Source organism: Apium graveolens, unplaced genomic scaffold (genome assembly GCF_009905375.1).
Source record: "Apium graveolens cultivar Ventura unplaced genomic scaffold, ASM990537v1 ctg419, whole genome shotgun sequence".
Classification (NCBI taxonomy): Eukaryota; Viridiplantae; Streptophyta; class Magnoliopsida; order Apiales; family Apiaceae; genus Apium; species Apium graveolens.
Window position 1 is genome coordinate 30,035 of NW_027418427.1, and position 12,640 is coordinate 42,674.

At 31.4% G+C, this 12,640-nt stretch overlaps 1 long non-coding RNA gene across 5 annotated transcripts in view; it reads right to left on the reverse strand.

Moving 5' to 3' along the window:
- LOC141701591 (uncharacterized) overlaps nt 1-12,255 on the reverse strand; it is a 39,738-nt gene extending 27,483 nt beyond the window's left edge. For 4 of the 5 annotated variants that reach the window (XR_012566849.1, XR_012566845.1, XR_012566847.1 and 1 more), the window contains exons 1-5: nt 12,119-12,255; nt 11,957-12,011; nt 11,373-11,444; nt 8,904-8,956; nt 8,649-8,810 (exon numbers count right to left, since the gene is read on the reverse strand). This is a non-coding gene — a long non-coding RNA (uncharacterized LOC141701591). Of the gene's footprint in view, nt 1-4,580; nt 4,972-6,018; nt 6,205-6,685; nt 6,750-7,184; nt 7,346-7,835; nt 7,939-8,648; nt 8,811-8,903; nt 8,957-11,372; nt 11,445-11,956; nt 12,012-12,118 lie in introns of those variants that run through there. The other variant, XR_012566846.1, reaches the window with a different exon arrangement.
- Between the last annotated feature and the right edge of the window lie 385 nt (nt 12,256-12,640).

Genomic DNA, 12,640 nt, shown 5'->3' on the forward strand with positions numbered 1-12,640 from the left:
ATATCGGGCTTTATTAGAGATTTTGATTACTATATAGGTTAACAACTAAATTATTGCAAAAAAATATTAATTTACATAAAATATTTTATGAAAACACTAAATTATTGAGAATATTTAAATTGGGGAAAAAATGAATATGTTTTATAAATTTTATCTAAATATATACAATGTACTTATTAGTTTTTCTTTCATGGATCTTATAATAAAATATAGGGAAAATAAATTCATAAGTCCCTGAACTATTGGTGTTTTCTAAAGTAGATCCCTGAACTAAAAATTTCAACATTAACGTCCCTAAATTTTTAAATTTTTCTCACCGCAGTCCTTCCGTCAGTCAACCAGTAACGGATGTTGGGTTTTTGCTGACGTGGCATGCGGGTTGAATATGTGGACTACTATGTGGACGTCCACGTGGGAAAAAATAAAAAAATTTTTATAGAAAGCAGCATATGCATCTCATGTGAGAGTGAAATATATTCGGCCGTTACATTATATACATACATACATATATTATAAAAATAGGGTACATGTTTATAGTTTGGGGAAGATTACATTGAGAAATTGATTGAGATGAGGTCTAATGGGAGTAACACTACAATCAACTCAAGCTCTGTATCGAAGGCACAAGCCATCTATAAGTGCGGGTTTGAATGTCCCATTTGGACCTCCAACAAACCAAATAGCAGGGGAAAAAAGTATTTTGGATGTCCATTGTACAAGGTGAAAGAGAAGTACTGTGAATATTTTCAATGGTGTGATGATACTCTGCCTGATAAAATTGAATCTTTAAATTTCGAAGATGAAAAAGTTTCATCACTCCGCCTAGCTGTAATGGAAGCAAAATTTGGTGAGTTGGAAGCTGTGAAGAAAATGAAAATTAAAGCCCTGGAGTTTCAATTGCAAATGAAGGACAAAGACATTAAAGTTCTTGAAATTAAGTTGCAAATTTTCAAACTGGTTTTAGTTGTAATTGTTTGTGCCTTTGTAATCAATTTATGTATGTGAATCTTCCAAGTGACTTTGAAATTGTAATCAGATGAATCACTTGATTCATCCTCTAATATCTTGTATGAATCTAACTCATACTCACTCTCCCATCCTCGGTTCTCTACATCAATCTCCTCACTGTCCTTATTCTTTTGCGTCTTATCAATTTTTTTAGTTAACAAACTACTAAGGGGTATATGCAGTTCATCATCATCATTAGCTGGATTACTCTTAGACTTATAAACTTTCTTCTTCTTTTTCAGTACCTCTTCAAACTCTTCATCACAATCACTCAAATTCTGCATATACTCATCAATATCACTACCCTCACTGTCTTCTCCACTCTCACTACCCTCCTCACTCTCACTACCCTACCAACTATCACTATCCTCTCCACTCCCAACATTCTCTGCATTATATTCAGAGTTATCTTCACTAGACCCATCACATATTTCATCAATTTCACAAGAATGATCAACATACAAATCTATTCTACGAGTTTTCAAAGCATGATAACACATTAAATCTACGTTATCATCATTCCACAAAATCTTACAATTATAATCATCAAAAGGAGTACCAATTTTGTGCCAATAAATCTTAAACTCCTTATAATCAAGCTCAGTTCGAATGTAATTCTCAAATATTGGAAGAGACATAGTGCTTTGCTTATTAAGAATATTGACCTTACCTCCCTCATAACTTTTCCCACCATCATTACAAAGTGATGAATATACAAACTTCCCCCCGTGACGAATATACAAAGTGATTTCAGACTCCATCTGAAAAGTAGCACAAACCGTAATTAGTATCGATTTATTAGTAACGAAATTGAAAGAATTACAACCGTATTTACCTTAATTCCAGATATGAACCCTCAATTAAGAACCTAACCCTCAGTTATGAACCCTAAAACCCATTCATTTATCCCCTTATCTTTCTATACATATATGATATAATCAGTTTGTTTTAAAACATACTCACGTGAGAGACAAGTGTGTGTTTTACATTTTTCTTTTTTTTTGTTAAATTTTCTTTCCACATAGTAGTCCACATATTCAACCCGCATGCCACGTCAGCAAAAACCTAACGTCCGTTACTGGTTGACTGACGGAAGGACTGCAGTGAGAAAATTTTAAAAGTTTAGGGACGTTAATGTTGGAATCCAGGGATCTACTTTAGAAAACACCAATAGTTCAGGGACGTATGAATTTATTTTCCCTAAAATATATAAATAACATTGTTAGTCACGAATATGTAAATATTATGTGTTTAAAGTATTATTTAGATTAATAGTAAATGTAAATACATAAATATATAAAAAAATATATTAGAATAATCAAATTTTAATCGGATTTTTAATCGGGTCGAGCCGAGTATGTAAATATATATATAATTCTGAAATTATTATTTTATATATTAGTTGGACCCTTAATAATTTTCTAATTTTTTTATCTTACTTTTAACGATAGTCTTACTTTACGACCTTGCCCCAAGTTGAGACCAACGAAATTTATACTTAAGCGGGTTATTACTTACCGAATATTACTTAATCGAGATTTAACCGTCGATATAACATAAAGATTGCGGTTTACATGATCAGTGAAAGCTTTAAAATCAATTACGGAAATACCAATTCACATTTCAAAATCCACCAACTCAGCTCTCTCAGTGAAATGACAACATTTCTATCTTTTATGTTGTTTCAGCAAACACCAAATCAAATTTATTTTCTTCACCCGGATCTTTCTGAAATATTGCATGCAAATCCAAAAATGCAGTTGGTAATAATATCAATGACCATAGTAAATCCAATTCATTTACTAAAAGATATATGTTGGACAAAAGTTGTTTATGTTCAATATTGATGCCTAAAGTTTAAGTTGCACTCAGTGCCCCACTTCCCCGACCCAAGCCCCCTCATTTTCTATTTCAATATTTGTTCCATATGACTATTAGAGTATCTTCAACCCTCTGCACCGTTAGGCAAAAAATCTGCGTGTCAGTCTATTATACATAATATGTGAAAAATGGTACACTCCAACGAGAAGACTGTTAGCTTTAATTTTAGACAACGAAATAGACGCACATTGTTGATTCTCTTGCATCATCTATAATACTCCATGTCACCTCCCGCCTAAAAATCTTCTAACTTTAACCCTAATTTAGGCCAAATCTTAATCAATTTTTTTTAATAACGTGGAACAAAATATCTGAAATCATTTTTTCAATATTTAATTTAAAATATTTAAGATATTTTTTAAATATATAATATTATAATATATAAATTATGTATATATCTTCATCATTAATATATATACATATAGATATATATATTTTTTACTTATATTTTAATTATAAAAAAATAATTTTGTGTAATATTAAGTGTAAAAAAATAATTTTCTTGTTAACTAAATTTTAAAAAATGTAATATAATAAGATATATTTTAGTCATATATTTGTATTTTATATGTAAGTAATGGTCATAATAATTATTCATTTTTATTTTATAATGTTTACTTAAAAATATTGACATAAATATAAAACTATTATAATTAAATATTTTTTATTGAATATCTTATTTTATTTTCAGTAATGTATAATAGAATAATTAAATTTATTTTAATTTTATATTTAAAATTAATAAAAATAATAATATTATAAATACAGCTAATGAGAATAGCAAATGTTACTGGATTAAAAGTGCTTACATTGTTTTTGACAAAAATGTTTACAGGATTTTAAATTTGAGTAACAGTTCATGATTTAATAGTTCTGAGATTTTTTAAGTAATTTATATAGTTTTAATACAATGTTAATTTTGTGGAGTTTGAACTTCGGTGCCCGAAAATATGGGTTTATTTATAATAATCTTCTTAAATATCTAAATTAATTATATCAACTATAAAATATTACATACATGAGCACCCACCTATAATTTACATGTCATTTCTTATTATAATGGGAGTTAAATACTAACAGGACGGAACCAGAAATAAAATTTACGGGGGACCGACTAATATTTATAGGAACCAAACTATATTTTATATTATTTTTTCAAAATTTTACACTAAAAGTTCCGCCTAGGTCTATCGTCTTGTACTAACAAATAGTAGAAGATCAATGCAATGAGTGATGACATAAGAATATTTACTTTTTATCGATGTTGCATGTTAGTATATAGAAAAAAAATTCTGGTTAGTGCGTATCTTCCGATCACACTTTAAAATTTTAGATAGACTCTTTCCATGGCGGCCCTCGAGCTTGTCCGAAACATGTTAAAAAATTATTTTAAGATAGAATAATTAAGCTAAAACAAATAAAACAAATAAACATTACTATGTGCCTGTTTGAGAAATCTTAAATAAGTAACTTATGAGTTAAAATAAATATGTGACTTATAAGTGATAAGTAAATAAATACTTATAAGTTATGTAAGTGTTTGAATAATTTTATTTATAAGTTAAATTATTTTTTTTACTTAAATGAACTAAAATAAATAATTTTTAAATATAATTATCTTAATTCTTGAATTTTATATTAGATTAATATTTACAACAAATATATTTTTTAAAACTAAAATTAATAAAAAAAACGAAAAAACATAATAAGCTGAGAAAAATTACCTCGTTACTAACATTCAACTTATCAGCTTTTAAGTTGTAAAGTCAACTTATAGGTTGCTTCAAGTCAACTTATAAGTTGTTACGACAAAAGTTGTCGATAAGCTGTTACGGGCTTATAAGTCAACTTCGTAGACAAACAGGTTTTATCTAAGTTCGAAAAAGAAAACATTACAATCTATAAAGTTAACTGGCGAAATAACCTTTAAATCAATCTCTAAGAATTCTAGCAGAATTATAATCTTATAATCTGATGACTGCTTATTCACGTTTCATCAATCTTCACGTCTTGAACTATATTTCCTTCCATTGCGACGTTGAAGCATTCCCCACAAAAAAACGTGCATGTACTTGTACCACTCTGTAGTTAAAAAGAAAAAATCATTATAATCAAGCATATGCTATAATCAGGTGGTGTATACATGATCCAATACTTCATCAAATGAATTTTTACTTTATCTTCCCCTATGATGTTTGAAGCGGCCGGACAACTAACACCAATATGACGATACAAGTAATACTATACACATAGCGAAATGAAAGATGAAAGATGACCTTGCACCCTTTTATTACGTTCAATATACTTCTGTTCATTTCATATGCATACACATAGGCAATTTGGACAGCATATCTCATGGATAATCACTTTTTTCATCAAGCCTGACAACTGGACCCTTAAGTTTTTGGCTGAGCAGAAAGTGAGCAATTGGTTGCAGTGTAATTGGATAAGAAATTGATGACGAGGTACAATTATACTAATCTTTACAGAAAAGTTCAAGAATAAACTGTTGCTGATGCGCAACAGGGACATGATAGTTTTGAAGGAGGGGTTGACAGAAAATCTAGAGGAGAGGGACATGATATTTAATTCCAACACTGTCAATTACTTTATGAATTAAAAGGTGTTTATTCAAATACCAAGTATAACAAGATGGAAATTCCTGGGGATAGAGTAGCTTTTAGATCTGGTACAGGAAGTTAAGAAAAAGGTAGACAAACCAATCACAGAAGCACATTTATTTAGTGAACATTTTTAAAAAGGAGCCTGTACACATTTAATATTTCTTTGTTGTCTACAACAGAAGACTAGATGGTTAAAATTAAGACCCTAATTACAAGCATGCAAGGCATTATATCTGTGACCTCATTTATCCACTAAAGTTAATTCCTTTATCCACTAAAGTTAATTCCTTCAACAGTTGTGAAAACTGAAAAGGTAAGACTATATATATAAAGATCATATGCCAATTAGGAATTTGAACAACCGCCAAAGCGGTATTCAATTGGGAATATGAACGATTACTGCAGAGGAAAGGAAGGAATACCAAGTATTTATGTACTATATATGCAAAAAGATAATAAATAGGGTCTTTGAAAAAGATGAAGAGACTAAAGTAATTATCATCACCTTTTGCTTTCTGCACCCATGTACTATTCTAGGCATTACCGCATCTAGTAGGTTGCAGCTGCTCTAAATAATTGGATGGACATTAAAGAAGAATCCACAGTAATAATATTTTGAGGCTTCATCTGAGCCAATCACGGTCAGATGCTATGGATTTAGATGGCCTGCAACAGCTTCCTCAAGCAATTGCTGAAAACAGGGCACTTGTTAAGAAAATTATAAGAAAAAGTTTATAAGAAGATCAATAATATTAATCCAAAGGTACTTATTACTAGACATTCTCATGTTACAGTAATGCACACCACTTCCATGAATAAGTAAAATATCTATGATTTGATATTGCCGGTAAAATATATAGCAGACACTGACTATGTACACCATTCAGAATGAGCTGTGACCAATCTCCAGTGGAGTAATTTGGAATATGTAACCAAAAAAATTTGATAATATGTTATTCTGAGTCTTCATATGAGATTTATAACTCCAAATGTGAATACTTAAAAGTAAAAATTGACTACTTTTGCATTCACCAAATGACGTTTCATTGCGAAAATTCTATCGATTTTAGTAAAGCATGAATTTCTATAATAAATTTAAAATAATAGCAAAAAAATAACAACTGCAACAAATATTACAAATCTTGCATTAATTAGAAAAATGAAAAAATTACCTGGAAACTAGATGTCAACGACTCAACGGGGGAGGGGATTCACGGAGCATTTTCTTCATTGATTCTGCAAGTATTTCAGAAATTTATGAAGTAAAAGTAGAAGTATTAGTTCGATAATAAAACTAAAAAAAATCACAGATAAAGATAGTAAAATAATTTGGTCAAATTGTCTAACTGTGCCACAAGCCCACAATCATATGTATACACACACATGAATAATCAAGATTGTACAAGTGAATAGAGTCTGGAAATTGACACCTTCTAGATAACGAATTACAACTTCAAATCAAAATGAATTGTGGAAATCCTAGGCAATAGAGATACATTTATATTCAACTGTTGTAGGAAAGTCATGACTAATTAGGCTACTTATCTGACTAATCTTGTGCATCTGTTTTACGTTTAATATATATATATATATATAACATGCATTCTACTTGTATTGATTTAATAATATAGTTTATTATTTTCATTCCAACAAAATACGGCAAAATCTTACCAGCATATGGTAACCCTTTTTTTATCTCAAACTTCTTTCCATGATCGAGGACTGCAATAAAATCTTCTGTAGAAAGATAAGCCCCCTTTTTTTATCTCAAACTTCTTTCCATGATCGAGGACTGCAATACAATCTTCTGTAGAAAGATAAGCCCGATCCACCTGAAAAACAGGTAAGATGTCAAATTCTGAGGCAGAGCCTTCATCTACAAGGCAGTAGATTCAAGTTCTTAAAAAATTGACATGATATCATTCCACTTGAAGCTGCTCCATAAGCAATCTATTTTCAGAATTGTCACACAACCAATAGAACTCAAAGTAAAAAAGAAATGATAGTTAATGTGATTTTACGTCAGCCAAAACAAGTTTTTGCATATTTGGCACTTAAAAAAAAGATGTTTAGTTCGGGTTAAGAGACACTTGCATATATGTTATCTACCTTAAAGGTTTCTATATATCTAAAATTGTTATACGTTTTATAAGGAGATTTACTGCACATATTTTCCTCCACTTATCTTAGTTCATAATTAAGTTTTTACATCCCTTATTTCGAAGAAGAGTGTCAACAAACAGGAGATGATGACAGCTATGCTCATTTATTGTGCACTATTGAAGTACAAAACTAAGGGAACCCACACATAAGACTGTATACCTCAGATTCAAAAGTAATTGCATCTCCTTGTTCAGTGAAGCATTTTCGATCAGACAGGTTGTCTAGATAATCCAATGTTTCCAAACCTTCTATCCTCACTTCACTGTAAACCATATGAATTTTGGTCAGTCCAGGTAGCAGAAACAAAAGAGGAAGAGCTAAATACTGTAAATTTCACTACGGAAAAGCTTTCATGGTATCAAGAAATCTAATTAACCAACAAGATCGCAAACTCTACATTCTTTCTCCTTTATAATTATGTGGCAAATGATCAAAATAACAGTGAAAAGGGGGAAGTGTCTAAATGGCACATCTGAAAAGGCTCCCAGCGTCACTTTCAACTATATAAAGCTATGTTAACAAATTCATATTATTATATGTGGATTGATAATAATCACTATCATTCATGTACCCAAGAAACTCTTAGCCTACAGTTTTTACTGTCCTGCCATTTCTCTACCTACAAATATGATCTTAGATGTGAAAACATATACACAGGTGAACTACAAAAAAAAGTAATACATCAACTTCACCAAGTACAAAATGTTTCTATAACTAAAGGTTTGTATCATCTCAAAGTTATCAAACATGTGGAAGCTTCCAGGGATCCAATCAGCATATAGCATATGGGAACTTGCAACATGATCACTATCTTCTGCGGTTATATAAAATTATTATTTTTTTTAAATACCGGTTAGGCCTAGTTTGTAAAGGAAAAAACAATATATCTGCATAGAAGTACTTTTAAAAAACCTGGCGTAACTAGAATATACTTGTCAGGTAAATTAGTAGGAAAATACATCAAAAGTCAACCTGTAGGGCCACTGCTTTAAATCTTCCTCTGAAGGACTGAGCAGCAAGTCAAATAAGTCTTTCCCGCTAAGCCTTCTGTTTTATGGGAGGAGGATCATTATCAATTCTCCATCCTTTGTTTCTTGCATGACCTTTTTCTTAAAATGAAGCGGAGGAGCGAAACTAGAGAATATTTTAAAACATGCATCAAGTTATCGGTACAATGATTTCAAATAACAAGACTGCAATGTGCATATAACGATAATTGGTATATACCTTGGGAAAACAAACAGAGATTCCTCCTCGCTTGCATTATAAGGCCTGGGAATCTACAGAAAACATTTAGGAATATATTTAAAATTACGCCCGGTATTGTATATTAAGCAGCATAACTTGATTACTCATCACTCGCTCAACAAATACATAACGCACATTTTAAACTTACAACTATTCTCCTCCCTTTTTTCTAGTTTCTAAAGTACAAATTTGGTCATTCTGTAATGCGCCACAACCCAGAATTTATTTTCTTAAGGAAATTCCATCATGGATCACTTACAGAGAGATAATTCAAACAACAAGTTGTCGCTAGAAGCACTTAAATAGCAAGCCAAAAGAACAACTTAAGATTACAACCTAAATAACAACATAGATTGCAATTACCAGCAAGAAAGCCTGCACATAATCATTATACACTTCAATGCCAGGGGGCACAAGAGGCAGTAGTAGTGCAAGAAAGTCTGCTCATTATACACTTTAATTGTAGTACCACACAACAGGGAAAAGTGGTGTTTTTTTAGAAACATTATTATGGAAAATTTCAATATAATTTGTCATCCAAAGTTAGATGGGTCAAATTAGTTTGCCTAAGCTCTTGAACGAAACATCGAATATTGGGTATTATTCTCTTAAAAGATTTTGTGTGTTCTGCGTTTTACCGAAAGGAAATGGTGATACATGTATTTGTGTAATGAGAAATATAAATCTTTTGCGATGTTGGTGTAGTGCGTCAGAAATCGGATTACAGCTTTTGAGTCGAATCCGAAACATCACAAAAAGTGGAGCTCTGAGGTTGGTAAGAATAAGATACTAAGATTCATAGACGGAGAAGAAATAAAGGAGCCTGTACACATCTAACTATCCTTTGTTGTCTACAACAGAAGACTAGAAGGTTAAATGAAGACCCTGATTAAAAGTTAGCAAGAAATTATATTTGAGACCTCATACATCCGCTAAGGTAAATTTCATCAACAGTCGTTGACAAATAACTAAATAAGACTATATATCTACAAATCATATGGGCCAATTAGGAATCTGAACAATTACTAAAGCGGAAAGTATTCAATTGGGAATATGAACAATTGTCGAAAAGGAAAGAAAGGTATACTTAGTTCTCTAATATATTCGCGAAAAGGTAATAAATAGGGGCTTTAGACAGAAATTAAAGGGACTAGGGTAATAATCTTTATCTTTTGCTTTCTACAACCATGTATTATTCTGGGAATTACCAGATCCAGTAGGTGCAGCTGCTCTATAATATTTGGACTCGGGTACACAGAGTCATACATATCCAAGTATCCATCATCTACCCACATCTGCAAACATATACAAAGTCACCTTCAAAGCACCGGTAGATCTGCGATTATTACCGGAGGGATGATTTTTACGGCAAACTTTGAATATTTTTTGGTGAGGTACAATTATTTTCCAGTAATGACAAAGAAAGAAGGATTCGGTTTCAAGACCATGAATCTGGCACGGATTCCGCGCCGACACAGGTACCGCCTATTGAATAGCCGAGTCGGAGCAACACAGCCAGCAATGGGTATGAACCCTTATCAAAGGATTAGAAGAGGCTCAATCTATCATTAATCCTCATCCCAAATAATGGAGTACAAACACTATACTCGCTCTCAACAAAATGTTTTGATTTTACAGGTGATTAGATTTAGGTTTCCATTTTAGGGCTTTCATTTTAGGACTTTCAGTTAGGTATACATCACTAACTGATCTAACTGATTACGGCTTCAATTTAACTTTCTTCCATTTAGTCATAGGTTTTGCATTAAAGGGCGAGTGTATCCTGTGATTCTACCTGTTGAAGATAAAAAAGTTACCGGAAAGGTTTGTTTAATAATCCATCTTGACTTTCAGCCTGAATAGCATTAATGATATATAGCCCGCTATAGTATTAATAATTTCCATTCTTTATCTAGTCATGAACTTTTAGATATAATCTTCAAATTACTTACTTCCATGTGATGATTCTCTTACTATTATCATCATAGAACTTTTGAGCAATTTGCATGTGTGCTTTGTGACATCGGGTAACATAGGTTTCTATAGCTTATCCAATGTAAAAAATCACATACCCGTTGTTTTAATAACTGAATCATCAAAAGCAATAATGCTTTTCATATGCATAGCCTCACTATATACTAATCTGTAAGTTGTAATTATATTTAGGAATTTCAAGTTGCCTCACTTTCTGATGCGGATTAAAAGAAAAGAAAATGAAAGAAATCATTTATGAACTTGATTCGTGAAAATTCCATTATCTGCAAATTTACAGTGAATGTGTGCATTGCAATTTGTTATATGAAGTGATTAGTACATGGTCAACATGTCTGCTTCTTTATTCTCTTTGTTGCTTCTAGTTAATGTATGCACTAGCCAAAAAGAAGTAACTAATAATAAACATGCAGATTCATTTTACACAAACAAAGTTGTAGCCAATGTCCTACTTACCAAAGCATGTTGCAGACGGGCATTCTCTTCTTGCAACACGTGCAGTTCCGCTTCCAGATCACGACTATAAGCCTAGCCAATCAGAATACATAAAAACAAACTTTAGAAACAGACTTGGTGCGGCCCTCTCAAAGACCACGGTTTTAATCCAACATATTTACATAGTCATACTTATTTTTTGTGATTATTTCTTCGTAAATAGAAATTATTAACAAAATTATTTTTCTGCAACCACTTAACAAAGCACTAGGTATCACTTTGCACCTATCATATTAATCCTTCACTATATAATCATTTCACTGTAAATATACCGTAAATGCCTCATTGCCCTCCGATAAAGTTAAGTATTAACATTAATTTTTCAAATTATACGGGTTTACGCCTGGAAATTTCGACATTTCAACGTGATCCGTTTAAATAGAAAGAACAACCAAAAATGAATGTGGCCGGATCCATTCTAGATTTCTTCTTCATACACTTTACACACACACACAATTACACAAATCTAGATCAACTTGTTGTATGTAACAAAAATAAATACTATTATATATCTCGCATTAATTTCGAAAAATACGAAGAATTACCTGGAAACTACACGTGAACAGGAGCGGAATTCGTGGAGCACTTTCTTCATTGTTTCTGCAAGTAATTCAGAAATTCAAACAAGAATGAAGAATTAAATAATAATAATAAAAAATTATCCTCATAAAAGATTGTATAAGTGAATAGAGTCTCGAAATTGACACCTTATAAATAATAAAAAGGGGCGATTGAGAGATTGAATATGTTGAGACAGCTTCGTGTACAAAGAGAGATCGATCGGATGCAACTCGATTTCACCTCTGAAACCATGCTTCTATGAAATTGATTGTATATGTAAAAGATATAATCCCTAAGCCGTATTATATAGGCCATGCCGGGGACGAGCCCAAGTCCACTGCCCATTTCCTTATTTTTGAAGCCTGTTAAGCAAAATATGGGCTTAGTAAATTAAGTGGCCCAACTAGCCCAAGTCCAACTTTAGTATGTCCTACTTAATTATTATTTAATCAGTTTTATGTAATTTTTAATTTGTAATATAATTAAGATATATGTATATATATATATATTAATAATGAAATGATTTAAAAAAAATTTCAAAAGAAATGAAAAGATTAAAAAAATGAAAATTTTAAAATTTAAATATTAATAAGATTGAAAATAAAAATTGAATACACTCGGATTTTGAAAAACTTTTTCTAATCTCTATTAAATACCATCAAATTTTA